At 35.5% G+C, this 17,889-nt stretch overlaps 1 long non-coding RNA gene and 1 other non-coding gene across 2 annotated transcripts in view; one reads left to right on the top strand and one right to left on the bottom strand.

The window, feature by feature from the left end:
* LOC137646876 (uncharacterized) overlaps positions 1 to 17,889 on the top strand; it is a 117,949-nt gene that overhangs the window by 58,634 nt on the left and 41,426 nt on the right. The window lies entirely within an intron of this gene.
* Positions 11,851 to 11,922, bottom strand: TRNAE-CUC (transfer RNA glutamic acid (anticodon CUC)). The gene has a single exon. It is a non-coding gene; the product is annotated as a tRNA-Glu (tRNA).

Consider the following 17,889-nt stretch of genomic DNA (forward strand, 5'->3'; position numbering starts at 1 on the left):
GAACGAAAGCTTTGGGCAATCTGAGTTGGTGTATGAACGATTTCAGAAACTTACAAATGGTTGTCTCTGTAATCAATGCGACAGCTCTTTTATAAATTCCTATGTGGCCATAAACGATGGGAAAAAGTCTTCTCAAAATATACAATAATTGTCAAACTAGATGGTTATTTGTTGAGCCCGTTATAGGTAGAATCTTAGATAAGTGGAAAGATTTAGACTTATTTCAATGTTACTAGACGTAAAGAAAAATACTTTATTGCAGAAATATTACACTATTTACTGTGTGTTATTCCGGCATCCTATTTTATCAGATATCCAGCCTGTGATTAAAATGTTTGAATCAAACACAGCAATAAAAAAAGATTCTTTGATTTAAATCTTATCCGAACTATTGCATCAAAATTAATGTTATCAACCTGCATAGTACATCCCCTTTTTGTTAACAGTGAGGAATACTTTGACCCTAACCCATACTTTGGTTATCAATTCCGGAAAAGATAACGCGGTTAAAGAGTAGGCCTAAGCTCACTGATCAAGAAGAAGGGGACGTAAGGCTACGATGCAAAAGGTTTTTACTATTATAGTCTATCAGTTTCGTTATTTCCTTTCTTCACTGGGCTATTTTCCCTGTTGGAGCCCTGATTTTCCAACGGGGGTTGTAGTTGAACTAGAAATAATAATAGTAATAATTTTACCGAATTAAAAGGTAATGCATTTCTTTGCTCACCAATTTAAAAGTTGGTGTAAAGTTATTTGTCAAAACAATTTGCATAAGTATAGTAAATGTGAGAATGGTTTCATTTTGAATAAGATCTCTGTCTCTTTTAAATTTTATATATGGAAAATGTATTCGTAAAATACGAATGATAAAAAATAGGACTTCCTTGTGTAAAACGCTTAAACACGAGTTGAAACTCATAACCCAATTTGGTCCGGAGAATTTGTAGTGTGAATGTTGTGTACATGACCCGGGTTCAACTCTCGATGTGACCATGGTTTCCTCTTTTTTTCATATTATTATTATTATTATTATTATTATCATCATTATTATTACTAGCCAAGCTACAACCCTAGTTGGAGAAGCAAGATGCTATAAGCCCAAGGGCTCCAACAGGGAAAAATAGCCCAGTGAGGAAAGGAAATAAGGAAATAAAAAAATGATGAAAACAAGTTAACAATAAATTATTCTAAAACAGTAACAATGTCAAAACAGATATGTCTTATATAAACTATTAACAACGTCAAAAACAGATATGTCAATGGTTTAATTTTGGAGTGTCCTTCTCCTAGAAAAGTTGCTTACCATAGCTACAGAGTCTCTTCAAACCCTCACCAAGAGGAAAGTACAATGAACAATTACAGTACAGTAATTAACCCCTTGGGTGAAGAAGTGTTTAGTATCTCATTGTTGTCGGGTGTATTGGGAAAGGCGATAATATGTAAAGAATAGGCCACACTACTCGGTATAAGTGTAGGAAAAGAAAAAAATAAGCCGTAGCGAGAGAGAGGTATCCAATGCATTACTGTCTGACCAGTCAAAAGATGCAATACCTCTCTAGTGGTAGTATCTCAACGGGCGGCTGGTGCCCTGACCAACCTACTACCTACTACCTACCATAATATATTATTTTATATCTTTCTTTGTTAGTTTATTGTCTGTATTAAGTACTGATGCTTCTTTTTATACATCGATATCTAAACGCCTTGTAGACAGAATGTAATAATCAGAAGATATTAAGTACGTTGTTATCGAATAAGAATAAAGGTATGCAGATATTGATAACCGCGGGCTATCCGGGTAACTGAGCAGTCACGTGACTTCCTGCACGTGGCGCAGTGAAAACAAACCACACTTTAACGTGGTGCTGCATGAACGGTCGTCTGTTAAAGCTAAATTATTCGCCATTATGCCTTCATCATGTGTTATTTTCAACTGCAAGAATCACAATATGATGCAAGGAAAGATGTTGCATTTTTACAAGTTCCCCAGTCGTAGCAGAAGCCCAGATAGGAGGGATAAGTGGCTTGCAGCATGCCAGCAAATGAATCCAAATGGACACAAATGGTCCCCACTAAAGAGTCGGGTTATTTGTAGTGAACACTTTATATCAGGTATTTATGAAATTTAACATATTTTAATAAAATTTAACATTCTGGTGGTTGGTGTTCCAACAGTATGTCTATTGGTGTTCATTATGAATTTATATTAAATTGCCAAAATACAGGTAAACCCAACAAGACTGAGAAAGAACACCCAGACTACATTCCATGCATACTGCCTTTCAAGAAAGACAGCTATGCCAAAGCCAAACGACAACTTGAGAGATATGAGCAAAATGACAAGAGAAGGCGATTGGTTTATGAGGCCAGCAGTAATACACCTCACACTTGTGTGCTGTAAACAGTTCAAAATAATTATTGTTTATCATCATTTTTAACTTGCAAGTGTCGCTAGAAGTTAGAACAGTTGTATTTTATATCTTATTACTCACCTGAAGCATTTAAATTTATATTGTAACGTGTTTTAGCAGCTCCATCCAAAGAATTAACGTAATCGTAAGCCACTGCTCTGGTTTGTTTTCACTTCGCTTGATTCCCGCACTAGCGGTTACGTCATCGATGACGTCAGCCCGCGGTTATGAATAATCCTTGCTTCAAAGGAAACAGATAAGTAGTCACCTCAGTAGATGTATACTCGTACAACACGTATTGCTCATTTGTAAAAAAAAAAAAAAAAAAAAAAACAATACACATTTGTTTATATATCATCCGGTATTAATGGATTGGTCGAAGATAGTAGTGAATACAAAGAAAGATAATTAATCTTTAATAAATAGACATGACAATCAAATATTTCTCGTATAATGAAACTATTAGAAAGAAATGAAACACCTTAATCGTTATTAACATATATATTACACAAAAAGTATTAAAGAAATTCGTTAATGATAAATAATAGATACCCAGTTCATGAAAGACTGCATTAGACTCACCACATAAAACCTAGCTCAATTGATTAGCTTGATTGATTAGTATCTTAGCTCTCGTGGTTGAATCGGTAGCGTTCAAGAATTCTCGTAGGCGTCCCTGCGGGGTCAGGTTCGACACCTGACGGGAGCGTTATTTTTTTTTTTTTTAATCATTAATTTTGCCATGCAAATGACAAATCATAACTTACTTAGATAACACGGAGATATTAAAAGCCCCTTCAGATGCTCGGCCAGTCAATCAGTTTCAAATCTGATCCATGAAACTTAGAAAACTTAATTTTTATTACGGAGAAAATAGATCTTCAAAACAGAGTTAACAAACCATATTTTCAATATGCTTTTCATAATTGAATACGAATTCAATATTGATATCGTCAGAAATTCGTCAGGAACAATTTCTGATGTTTTTTATTTGAATTGACGTTGAATATCTTGCGACGGACTTAGTTTCCTCCAATCTCCAATCTACATCAATGTTATGTATAATAATTATTCAGTTGTACTAAACAGTAATAAATACATTTTCATTTACAAAGCTTTATTATGATTTTGCACTTGCTATTGCTACTTGCAATGATATAGCCCCTGGACTCGATGGAATTCCATATACAATGATTAAACATGTACCTCATAATACTAAATTATTTATTTTAAACATTATTAACCGAATATGGTATGATAGTTATCCAAGTGTTTGGGAACTAGTTAATATTTTAGCCTTTCTAAAACCTGGCAAGAATAAGATTTTAGCCGCAAACTATCGACCAATTGCATAGACATATCTTTAGAAGAAAGGTATTTTATTACTTATGCAATGTGGATTTAGAAAATGCACTCGACGACTGACGTGTTGATACGACTTGACTCCTCTATTTGTAAAGAGTTTGCTTCCTAACAGTACTATGTAAAAAAAAAAATTTTTTCTTTTTTTGATATTGCACGAAGATGTGGTATACTTAATTTGGGGACTGAAAGGAGAGCTACCATTGTTCATTCAATCGTTAGTTTCATAAAGATTTTTTCAAGTTAGAGTGGGTGACTGTCAGAGAGGAAATGTCAGGAAGTAGGAGTTCCCCAGGGTAATGTGTTAAGTGTAACCTTATTTGCATTAGCCATTAATGGGATATACTCTGTCATTATTATTACTAGCCAAGCTACAACCCTAGTTGGAAAAGCAGGACTATAAGCCCAAGGGCTCCAATAGGGAAAAATAGTCCAGTGAGGGAAGGAAATAAGGAAATAAATAAATGATGAAAACAAGTTAACAATAAATCATTCTAAAACAGTAACAATATCAAAACAGATATGTCCTATATAAACTATTAACAACGTCAAAAACAGATATGTCATATATAAACTATAAAAAGACTCATGTCAGCCTGGTCAACATAAAAACATTTGCTCCAACTTTGAACTTTTGAAGTTCTACAGATTCAACTACCCGATTAGGAAGATTATTACACAACTTGGTAACAGCTGGAATAAAACTTCTAGAATGCTGTGTAGTATTGAGCCTCATGATGGAGAAGGCCTGGCTATTAGAATTAACTGCCTGCCTAGTATTACGAACAGGATAGAATTGTCCAGGAAGATCTGAATGTAAAGGATGTTCAGAATTATGAAAAGTCTTATGCAATATGCATAATGAACTAAATGAACGATGGTGCCAAAGATTAATATGTAGATCAGGAATAAGAAATTTAATAGACCATAAGTTTCTGTCCAACAAATTAAGATGAGAATCAGCAGCTGAACACCAGACAGGAGAACAATACTCAAAACAAGGTAGAATGAAAGAATTAAAACACTTCTTCAGAATAGATTGATCACCGAAAATCTTAAGACTTTCTCCATAAGCCAATTTTTTGTGCAATTAAAGAAGACACAGACCCAATGTGTTTCTCAAAAGGAAATTTGCTGTCGAGAATCACACCTGAAATTTTAAAAGTCATACAAATTTAAAGAAACATTATCAATACTGAGGAGCCACCGTCCTGGACCTACTTACAATCATACTTTGAGTTTTTGTTAAGATTCAACTTCATACCCCATAATTTTCACCATGCACTAATTTTAGCTAAATCTCTATTAAGGGATTTACCAACCCCAGATCTACATTCAGGGGATGGAATTGATGCAAAGAGAGTAGCATTATCTGCATATGCAACAAGCTTGTTTTCTAGGCCAAACCACATGTCATGTGTATATAGTTTGAAAAGTAAAGGGCCAAGAAAACTACCCTGTTGAACACCGGATATCACATTCCTATACTTACTATGGTGCCCATCAACAACAACTCTTTGAGATCTATTACTTAAAAAATCAATAATAATGGTAAGAAACGACCCACCCACTCCCAACTGTTTGAGTTTGAAAATAAGGGCCTCATGATTAACAAGGCCAAAGGCAGCACTAAAATCAAGGCCAATCATACAAACTTCCTGACCACAATCAAGGGATTTCTGTACAGCATTGGATATTGTAAGAAGGGCATCACATGCTCCAAGGCCTTTACGAAAACCAAATTGCAAACTAGGGAATAGATGATTACCTTCAGCAAAACTATTAAGACTTTTTGCTAGAAGACGCTCAAAAACTTTAGATAATATGGGAGTAATGGAAATTGGGCGGTAATCAGTGGGACTTGAGCTACCACAAACACATTTACATAGAGGAGTAACATTACCAATCCTCCAACAAGTGCTAAAAGTTCCTCTTCTTGCTAACTTGTGCAAAATAACAGATAACTTTGGAGCTAAGAAATCTGCTGTCTTTATAAAAAACAATGAAAAAATACCATTTGGGTTTACACCTCCATAAGCATCAAGGTCCATCAACAGAGCTATAATTTCACTAGATCGAAAAGCTAAACTAGTTAGTTTAGCTTCGGGAAAACAGGAATGAGGAAGTTCAAGTTTTTTATTACTCTGTTTACTGTCAAAAACATCAGCCAAAAGGGTTGCCTTTTCCTTTGGACAGTGAGTGACTGAGCCATCTGGTTTAAGTAAAGGAGGAACTGTTGCATCTACACCAAAGAGTGCAGATTTAAGGGTAGACCACCATTTATGTTCCTGAGTTGTACCAGAAAGGGTTTCTTTTATGGTTAAATTGTACTCCTTTTCAGTTGAGGCATAAACTCTCCGAGCAAAAGCTCGAAGCTGAGTATAGTTATTCCAGGTCAAATATTATCTGTTACCCTTCCAAAGATGATAGGCCTCCTGCTTCTCCAAATAAGCACGTCTACAATCATCATTGAACCATGGTTTGTCCTTCACTCGGTACCTTAGCACACGAGAAGGGATACGCCTATCAATTATGTTGACGATATTCTCAGTCAAAGGGACAACAGGATCTACACTACTATATAATTGTGACCAATTCAAGCATAAAAGATCATGTAAAATCCTATTCCAGTCTGCTTGGGATTTCATATAAATTTTACAAGAGTATGATATATCAGGGACAGGCTGCTCAGTCTTCACTACTAATGAAATCAAGTCATGATCAGATGTCCCGACTGGAGAACCAACCTTACTAGTTATAACGCCAGGGGAGTCAGTGTATACGAGGTCCAAGCAATTACCAGAACTGCGGGTAGCTTCATTTATGATTTACTCACAGCCTGATTCAGAGGCAAAGTCTAAAGCTCTTAACCCATGGCGATTGGTAGGAGAGATAGAACTTAACCACTCCCTATGGTGAGCCTTAAAATCACCAACAAAGACAAAAGAAGCCTTTCTATCATCTTCCTGTATCTTAGCCATAATGGTAAAAAGACAATCGAAGATAGAATCATCCATGTCTGGATTCCGGTAGATCGAACACAAATAAAAGTTGTTATGCCTGCCACAAACTTTTATTACCTGAATCTCATGACATCCACATTGATAGCAGGACTTATGAGAAGCAGGGTACTCAGTCCTAATATACACAGCCATTCCCCTGGCCCTAGGGATGGCATCATGTTTCAACATTATTGGCTTCTTAAAACCAGGTATAAGGAGCTCAGATGAGTGCCTCATATTAGAAACCAGAGTTTCTGAGCACAAAAGAATATCATACTGTCTGGACGCAACTGTAAGGTCTTGAATATTTGCATGAAGACCACGAATATTGCAATACAGAAGACGACATTGACAAAATCTACGACGTACTGATCCCGGATTTCGCTCAGTGTCTCCAGACAACATAAGAATTAATAGAGATAAAAAAGAGACATCATACTTAACAAGTAGATTAACAAGAATTGTAACAAATACAATATGTACAGAAATATAAATAAAGTGATTGATAAAACCCATAGACTCTAATAAAAAGTCGGAAAAACTGGTCAACATGTAGGAGCCGATACACCATGCAAGGCTAAATACCCTCCAGGATAGCCACTGCAACTGAAGGGAGGACAGTAAGGATGGTTTTGAGAAGAAAAAGAATCAGAAAAGGAAAAGACATCCTCTTGATAAACCACCAAGTATCCATGGCCCTTCTATTAAGCCTGCCCAACACACCATTTCAAAAAAACAAGAGGAAGAAAAATAAATAATAAGATATAATAGTGTGCCCGAGTGTACCCTCAAGCAAAAGAACTCTAACCCAAGACAGTGGAAGACCATGGTACAGAGGCTATGGCACTACCCAAGACTAGAGAACAAGGGTTTAATTTCGGAGTGTCCTTCTCCTAGAAGAGCTGCTTACCATAGCTAAAGAGTCTCTTCTACCCTTACCAAGAGGAAAGTACACTGAACAATTACACTACAGTAATTAACCCTTTGGGTGAAGAAGTGTTTAGTATCTCATTGTTGTCGGGTGTATGAGGAAAGGCGATAATATGTAAAGAATAGGCCAGACTACTCGGTGTAAGTGTTGGCAAAGAAAAAATAAGCCGTAACCAGAGAGAGGGATCCAATGCATTACTGTCTGGCCAGTCAAATGATCCAATACCTCTCCAGTGGTAGTATCTCAACGGGCGGCTGGTGCCCTGACCAACCTACCACCTACCATAATATATTATTTTATATCTTTCTTTGGTAGTTTATTGTCAGTATTAAGTACTGATGCTTCTTTTTATACATCGATATCTAAACGCCTTGTAGAAAGAATGTGATAATCAGAAGATATTAAGTGCGTTGTTATCGAATAAGAATAAAGGTATGCAGACATAGACTTATTTCAAATTCCTTGCTTCAAAGGAAACAGATAAGTAGTCACCTCAGTAGATGTATACTCGTACAACACGTATTGTCCATTTGCAAAAAAAAAAAAAAAAACAATACACATTTGTTTATATATCATCCGGTATTAATGGATTGGTCGAAGATAGTGAATACAAAGAAAGACAATTAATCTTTAATAAATAGACATGACAATCAAATATTTCTCGTATAATGAAACTATTAGAAAGAAATGAAACACCTTAATCGTTATTAACAAATATATTACACAAAAAGTATTAAAGAAATTTGTTAATAATGAATAATAGATACCCAGTTCATGAATGACTGCATTAGACTCACTACATAAAACCTATCTCAACTGTCAGTTTATCACCTCTCGTGGATCAGTCAGTATCGTTCAAGATTTCTAGCAGGCGTCCCTGCGGGGATCAGGTTCGTAACCTGAGTGGAGTTTTTTTTTTTTTTTTTTTTTTTTTTTTTTTTGTTTTTTTTTTTGCAAATAACAAATCATAACTTACTTAGATAACATGGAGAAATTCGTCAGGAACAATTTCTGATGTTTTTTATTTGTATTGACGTTAAATATCTTGCGACTAACAGACTTAGTTTCCTCCAATCTCCAATCAACAGCAATGTTATGTATAATAATTATTCAGTTGTTCTAAACAGTAACCATTAATATATCATACGACAAAAATAAATACATTTTCATTTACAAAGCTTTATTATGATTTTGCATTTGCTACTTACAATGATATAGCCCCTGGACTCGATGGAATTCCATATACAATGATTAAACATGTACCTCATAATACTAAATTATTTATTTTAAACATTATTAACAGAATATGGCATGATCATAGTTATCCAAGTGTTTGGGAACTAGTTAATATTTTAGCCTTTTTAAAACCTGGCAAGAATAAGATTTTAGCAGCAAACTATCGACCAATTGCATAGACATATCTTTAGAAGAAAGGTATTTTATTACTTATGCAACGTGGATTTAGAAATTGCACTCAACGACTGACGTGTTGATACAACTTGACTCCTTTATTTGTAAAGAGTTTGCTTCCTAACAGTACTATGTAAAAAAATTTTTTTTTTCTTTTTGTGATATTGCACGAAGATGTGGTATACTTAATTTGGGGACTGAGAGGAGGGCTACCATTGTTCATTCAATCGTTAGTTTCATAAAGATTTTTTCAAGTTAGAGTGGGTGACTGTCAGAGAGGAAATGTCAGGAAGTAGGAGTTCCCCAGGGTAATGTGCTAAGTGTAACTTTATTTGCATTAGCCATTAATGGGATATACTCAGTCATTCCCCAAGATATTCTCTTAATATTCTTTCTAGATGGTCTCTCCACATCATTTGCTGGGAGCTAGACTGGCAATGCATCAGAGAAAACTACAACTCTCAATTGACAAAATTATTCACTGGGCTGATATGAATGAATTTAAGTTTTCGACTATCAATACTATTGTTGTCCCTTTCTGTCGTATTCGGGGAGTACATCCAGATTTGGATATGAACATTAAAGGTCAACAGATCCAATTTGTAAGTAAAGCTAGATTTTTAGGATTAATATTTGATTGCAGGCTGACATGGATTCCTCACTTGAAAGTAAAATGCCTTAAGGCTCTGAATCTTTTAAAACTTCTGTCCCACACATCATGGGGGGCAGACCACAAAACTATTCTGAAATTGTTCAAGGCCTTAATTTAAAAAAAAATAAAAATTAGTTATGGATGTGAAGTATACTCCTCAGCCACCCCATGGGTATTAAAGATTTTAGATTCTCTACACCATACTGTTATCAGATTAGCCACAGGAGCATTTAGAATTTTGTCTATCCCAACCCTCCTTGTTGACGCTAGAGAACTAGCTTTAGACCTTCATCGGAAGTCTTCCATTCTTTCTTTATTGGTTTAAGTTGCAAAGACTTCCTGATTCTTTATCATTTCAGACTGCAAACCTTGTAAGGCATTCAATGTATTTTTTGTTGCACCCAAAATCTCTTCAACCTCACGGTTTTCTGGCAAAACATTTAATACACAGTCTTGATATAGCTAGAAATAGTCCTTTCTCTTAGGATATCACCAACTCCTACGTGGAAATGACCAGAGATATCTTTCTGTAGATATTTTATTGGGATAAAAAAGAACATTTAATTGGGGTCGGGAAGGCACTAGAAGAGTTAGAAGACCCAGTCCTACATGGCTGAGGACTATGAAGATTGAGACGACTGGCGAAATCTAACCGAGGCCCATTGCGTCAATATGCGTAGGAGGAAATGATGATGATAATGAAAAAACTTAGGCGCCAGGTCTCTTTTTATGGAACATGTTGAAGAACATAGGAAATCGACTTATATATATATATATATATATATATATATATATATATATATATATATATATATATGTATATATATATATATTATATGGCTCCAAATCTGATGTTGGCGTTGGATTTGGAGTATATAGCAGTACTTCTAATTGTAGAGGTGCACTTCTTCTAGTGTCTTCTATAGTTACTGCCGAATTATATGACATACTAACCATTATTAAAACAGAATTAAAAGAGGAGGACAATTTTACAATTTTTAGTGATGTAATAAGTGTTTTACAAACTTTAGAAGTTTTTAATTTCAGTAACCCTTTAGTTTTAAGGAATTTAGAGTGGCTCTTCATTATTAGGCGAGGAGGTATAACACTTAAATTTTGCTGGGTTCCAGCACGCATATTGTGTGTCTGGAAATGAGAAGGCAAATTTATAGGCTAAGAATGCTGCAACTGAATTGCTACCAAGAGACTATCCCATCCTCTGTAAGGATTTTTTTTTTCTTATCAAGCATTAAGAGTTTGTTTTATGATAATTGACAACATTATTATTATTATTATTACTATCCAAGCTACAACCCTAGTTGGAAAAGCAAGATGCTATAAGCCCAGGGGCTCCAACAGGGAAAAATAGCCCAGTGAGGAAAGGAAATAAGGAAATAAATAAATGAAGAGAACAAATTAACAATAAATCATTCTAAAATAAGAAACAACGTCAAAACAGACATGTCATATAATAAACTATCAACAACATCAAAAACAAATATGTCATAAATAAACTATAAAAAGACTATGTCCGCCTGGTCAACAAAAAAGCATTTGCTCCAACTTTGAACTTTTGAAGTTCTACTGATTCAACCACCCGATTAGGAAGATCATTCCACAACTTGGTCACAGCTGGAATAAAACTTCTAGAGCATTAGGATAGCTTAGGGGGAAATAAGATGAGAGAAATAACGAATGTTATATCTCCTTGGAGGAGTAACATGATGCCCCGGAAATGGGAGACCACTCTTTGTCACACTCGCTTGACAAATGTTTCTGATGACTGGCTAACACCAGCCATATTGTAAAGACTGTTTGGTGTCCTTTACAGTGAAGCATTTGTTGACATCTTTGCTTTCATGGTTTTAATTGAATATTCTTTTATTCTCTATTTATAATAAACGATATTGACGTCAATGACGTTTGACGTCAGGATGCCTGAAAACTTCAAATTAATCGATTTTCTGCCAGACCTTGCATTTTATTGATCGACTGACCTGTTTGAAAGAAATAAGAACCTTTTCCCCGTGCCGGAAATCAAACCCAGGCCTCGCGGACCTGATTGAAGGAAATAAAAACCTTTTCCCGTGCCGGGAATCGAACCCGGGCCTCGCGGGTGAGAGCCGCGTATCCTAGCCACTAGACCACACGGGAGATGAAAGATACCGCGTATTGTGATTTTTTTGTTCTATTTGCTTTATATATTTTCGCAACAGACTTAAGTTGCAAGTAGATTGATTGGGTATTATAGGAATATTTGACAAGGAAGATTGACATTTACAATCATGCTCTTTGTGATGAGCTATTTGTATAATAAGAATCCGTTGGGCTATAGGACAATCTGTAACTAACGAACTCCTGTTCCTTATTAGCTATATAAAATAATCAAGTCGGCAGATGTTAGTACGAAATTCTTATTTTTAGAAAATATCTCGGATACTTTCTATTAATTATGAAAGTTCCTTTTTATTTTTTTTTTAAATAAAAAAGTACAATATGTATATATATATATATACATATATATATATATATATATATATATATATATACATATATATATATATATATATATATATATATATATATACTGTATATATTATATATATTCTGTAAGAATATATATATATATATATATATATATATATATATATATATATATATATATATATATTCATTCATACATATATATAGGGTGTCCATAGTCACTTTAAAATATGTGACATTTATTAAAAAAAGCCATTAAAGAGATATGTTAATCAGATTTGTTCTAAGTACTCAGCAGTTAATAAAGGTTTTCATAAGCATGTGTATTTCAGTTGCTCACTCTGGCTATTCCTCGAGAAAATTCACAATGTATATCTCAGTTTATAGAAACCAAATTAAGTACGTAAACACATCGAAACCACAGAACTCAGTTTATTATTATTATTATTATTACTTGCTAGGCTACAACCCTAGTTGGAAAAGCAGAATGCTATAAGCCCAGGGGCCCCAACAGGGAAAATAGCCCAGTGAGGAAAGGAAACAATGGAAAATAAACTTTTAAGTGTAACATTAAAACAAATATTTCCTATATAAACTATAAAAACTTTAACAAAACAAGAGGAAAAGAAATCAGATAGAATAGAGTGCCTGAGTGTACCCTCAAGCAAGAGAACTCTATTCCAAGACAGTGGAAGACCATGGTACAGAGGCTATGACACTACTCAAGACTAGAGAACAATGGTTTGATTTTGGAGTGTCCTTCTCCTAGAAGAGCTGCTTACCATAGCTTAAGAGTCTCTCCTACCCTTACCAAGAGAAAAGTAGCCACTGAACAAATACAGTGCAGCAGTTAACCCCTTGAGCGAAGAAGAACTGTTTAGTAATCTCAGTGTTGTCAGGTGTATGAGGACAGAGGAGAATCTGTAAAGAATAGGCCAGACTATTCGACGTCTGTGTAGACAAAGAGAAAGAACCGTAAACAGAGAGAAGGATCCAATGTAGTTCTGTCTGGCCAGTCAAAGGACCCCATAAATCTCTGGCGGTAGTATTTCAACGGGCGGCTGGTGCCCTGGCCAACCTACTACAAAGCTTCCTAACCGGCAGTTTTAATATTGAATAGGCTGATATAAGTCTCTATTTCTATATTTTACTTATGAAATATCTATTTTAATGTTATTATTGTTCTTCAAATAATTTAATCTAATTGTTCATTACATCTCATATAGTTTATTTATTTCCTTATTTCCTCTCCTGTTGGAGCCCTTGGGCTTATATCATCCTGCTTTTCCAACTAGGGTTGTAGTTTAGCAAGTAATAATAATAATAATAATACTGATCTCAAGCTAAAGATCATTAATGCCATTATTTTCCGTAGATGATTCTATGCTACAGCGAACATGGAAAAAATACGTAAATAATAGCAGACCTGCCTCTCTCTCTCTCTCTCTCTCTCTCTCTCTCTCTCTCTCTCTCTCTCTCTCTCTCTCTCTCTCTCTCTCTCTCTGGAATGTCAGTGGATACTTTTTTTGTGTATCAACACGTAAATAATAGCAGCCTCTCTCTCTCTCTCTCTCTCTCTCTCTCTCTCTCTCTCTCTCTCATCTCTCTCTCTCTCTCTGGGATATGTTAGTGGATACTTTTTTAGTGTATCAGCACGTAAATAATAGCGGCTCTCTCTCTCTCTCTCTCTCTCTCTCTCTCTCTCTCTCTCTCTCTCTCTCTCTCTCTCTCTCTCTCTCTCTCGGATATGTTAGTGAATAATTTTTAAGTGTACCAGTACGTAAACAATAGCATCCCGTCTCTCTCTCTCTCTCTCTCTCTCTCTCTCTCTCTCTCTCTCTCTCTCTCTCTCTCTGGAATGTCAGTGGATACTTTTTTTGTGTATCAACACGTAAATAATAGCAGCTCTCTCTCTCTCTCTCTCTCTCTCTCTCTCTCTCTCTCTCTCTGGGATATGTTAGTGGATAATTTTTAAGTGTACCAGTACGTAAATAATAGCAGCTCTCTCTCTCTCTCTCTCTCTCTCTCTCTCTCTCTCTCTCTCTCTCTCTCTCTGGGATATGTTAGTGGATAATTTTTAAGTGTATCAGTACGTAAATAATAGCAGCTCTCTCCCTCTCTCTCTCTCTCTCTCTCTCTCATCTCTCTCTCTCTCTCTCTCTCTCTCTCTCTCTCTCTCTCTCTCGGATATGTTAGTGAATAATTTTTAAGTGTACCAGTACGTAAACAATAGCATCCCGCCTCTCTCTCTCTCTCTCTCTCTCTCTCTCTCTCTCTCTCTCTCTCTCTCTCTCTCTCTCTCTCTCTCTCTCTCTCTCGGATATGTTAGTGAATAATTTTTAAGTGTACCAGTACGTAAACAATAGCATCCCGTCTCTCTCTCTCTCTCTCTCTCTCTCTCTCTCTCTCTCTCTCTGGAATGTCAGTGGATACTTTTTTTGTGTATCAACACGTAAATAATAGCAGCTCTCTCTCTCTCTCTCTCTCTCTCTCTCTCTCTCTCTCTCTCTCTCTGGGATATGTTAGTGGATAATTTTTAAGTGTATCAGTACGTAAATAATAGCAGCTCTCTCTCTCTCTCTCTCTCTCTCTCTCTCTCTCTCTCTCTCTCTCTCTCTGGGATATGTTAGTGAATAATTTTTAAGTGTACCAGTACGTAAATAATAGCACCCCCCCTCTCTCTCTCTCTCTCTCTCTCTCTCTCTCTCTCTCTCTCTCTCTCTCTCTCTGAGATATCTTAGTGGATACTTTTTAGTGTATCAGCACGTAAATAATAGCATCCCGCCTCTCTCTCTCTCTCTCTCTCTCTCTCTCTCTCTCTCTCTCTCTCTCTCTCTCTCTCTCTCTCTCTGGAATGTCAGTGGATACTTTTTTGTGTATCAACAAAACAAGTCTATGGTATCAACACGTAAATAATAGCAGCCTCTCTCTCTCTCTCTCTCTCTCTCTCTCTCTCTCTCTCTCTCTCTCTCTCTCTCTCTCTCTCTCTCTCTCTGGGATATGTCAGTAATGCACCATTGCCGGATTGAATTAATGACAGATATGGTTGGCGTGACGAACACAGCTGTATTTTCTGACCAAGCGAAAAGCCATGGTAATCAGATATTGTCCCATACTCGAATTCTTATGATCAGATTATACCTGGAAAATGGCATGTTGATATATCAGGTGAGCCTATTCTGGTCGACAAATTCGACAGTTTTCGACGGACATTTCCGTGTCTTTGTGTCGTTATTTGTTTTGTTGTTGTAGGTTGGCCAGGGCACCAGCCACCCGTTAAGATACTACCGCGAGAGAGATATTGGGTCTTTTGACTGGGCAGACAGTATTACATTGGATCCTTCTCTCAAGTTACGGTTCATTTTCCCTATGCCTACACATACACCGAATAGTCTGGCCTATTATTTACATATTCTTCTCTGTCCTCATACACCTGACAACACTGAGATTACCAAACAATTCTTCTTCACCCAAGGGGTTAACTATTGCACTGGAATTGTTCATTGGTAACTTTCCTCTCGGTAAGGGTAGAAGAGAGATTTTAGCTATGGTAAGCAGCTTTTCTATTCCAAAATCAAACCATTGTTCTCTAGTTTAGGGTAGTGCCATAGCCTTTGTATTATGGTCTTCCACTGTCTTGGGTTAGAGTTCTCTTGCTTGAAGGTACACTTGGGCACACTTTTCTATCGTATTTCTCTTCCTCTTGTTTTGTTAAAGTTTTCATAGTTTATATAAGAAATATTTATTTTAATGTTACTGTTCGTTAAAGATTTTATTTTTCCTTGTTCCCTTTCCTCACTGGGCTATTTTCCCTGTTGGAGCCCTTGGGCTTATAGCATCCTTCTTTTCCAACCAGGGTTGTAGCTTAGCAAGTAATGATAATAATAATAACGCTGATATTGTGGTTTATGGCCCTACATATCTAAAGGTAATTTCTTTCGCCAGTTTCTCTTTTTCTCGTTACATTTAAAGGTGTATATCAATTAGTTGTTGAAAACATGCTCTATATTATTTTTTCTATCTTTAGGATATCTAAATGGAGTGACATTGGCATGTTTCGTTTTAAGGAATGGTAATAGGTTTGCCAATCTGTGTGTTCAGATAAAACCTTCAAGTTAAAATCATTATTATTGTTCTTCTTCTTCTTCTTCTTCTTCTTCTTCTTCTTCTTCTTCTTCTTCTTCTTCTTCTTATTATTATTATTATTATTATTATTATTATTATTATTATTGTTATTGTTGTTGTTGTTGTTGTTTTTATTTATATTATTATTACCAACCAAACTCGGCTGAACCCCTTGTCAGGCCGGGAGTTCTCTGGTATATAGATAGATTATTATTATTATTATTATTATTATTATTATTATTATTATTTTTTTTTTTTTTTTTTTTTTAAGGGATGTGTTTTATGTCACGGAACATGGATCAGAGTTTAGCTGGATCTCCTTGACAAATTTAGTATTCACTTTATGCTGCTGCTGTTCCAACTGTAATCAAGTTGTTTTTACTAGATTGAGGTATAAGATGTTTATTAGAATATGAAATTATTTGCAAAAAAAAAGAAAAAAAAAATATTTCTTAAAGCTATTTCAAATTCCTTTGAACTTTTACTTTCTATACTAATTTCCATCTCTGTTATTTTCTCTAGATAAAGGAGCCGTTTTATTATTTTTCTATTTATCTGGAGTTAACTATTGGATTCTTGTTTTTGTTTTAATTGATCACTGACGCGTGTGTGTTTATGTGCGTGTGTGTGTGTATATATATATATATATATATATATATATATATATATATATATATATATATATATATATATATATATATATATATGTGTGTGTGTGTGTGTGTGTGTGTGTGTATGAGGGTAGCCTCTCCAAACTAATACCATTATAATCAATGTTATAATTGCTATCACTGCCACCATCACCAAAGTAAAACCCACCACTGTCATCCACTCAAAGATCTCTTCACATTTAAGTTACATTTCATCTCTATGGTTTTTTTTCCGGCCTTTACCCTCTGGCCCTTCAGAGGTGGCTCTATGCCTCGGTCCTTTGATTCGCAAGAGATTAAGAATTCTATGAGTGCAACTGTTGGTCTACTTTCCTTTAATGACCGTCATTTCCTTTCTTATTATTATTGTTATTCAGTGTCCTCTACGTCTCTTTCTTAACGACAAACGAGTTTTTTCTGGGGGGGAGTCTGAGGGTACTCATGTATGAGTGTGAGTTGCCATGTTCTAAATTCCATTGAATGTTAGTTGCCACGTTCTTATTTTTAGTTTAACCCTTAATTACAACTTTATGGAACTTCACTTACTCAATGATCTGTTTAGTTTACGTTTCAAATGTATGGCTTTAACTTTCGATGTTGTATACACATGTTAGAGCAATAATTAGAATATACAAAGTTTAGCAAAAATATGCCTGGCATCTTCATTGCTTGCAAAGTATACTCCAGTTCCCTCTCAGAAGCACCGTTCTTTTCACTTTCATATATATTTTTTTCAACATTCGTTTGTAAATCAGCCGAAACACATATATGCCGGCACTCACACACAACCCACGCCTTGTTATCACTCCTCTTTACGCGTAATGATTCTATAATTATGCCTACATAGCTAACGACTTTTAAG

Source organism: Palaemon carinicauda, chromosome 9 (assembly GCF_036898095.1).
Source record: "Palaemon carinicauda isolate YSFRI2023 chromosome 9, ASM3689809v2, whole genome shotgun sequence".
NCBI lineage: Eukaryota > Metazoa > Arthropoda > Malacostraca > Decapoda > Palaemonidae > Palaemon > Palaemon carinicauda.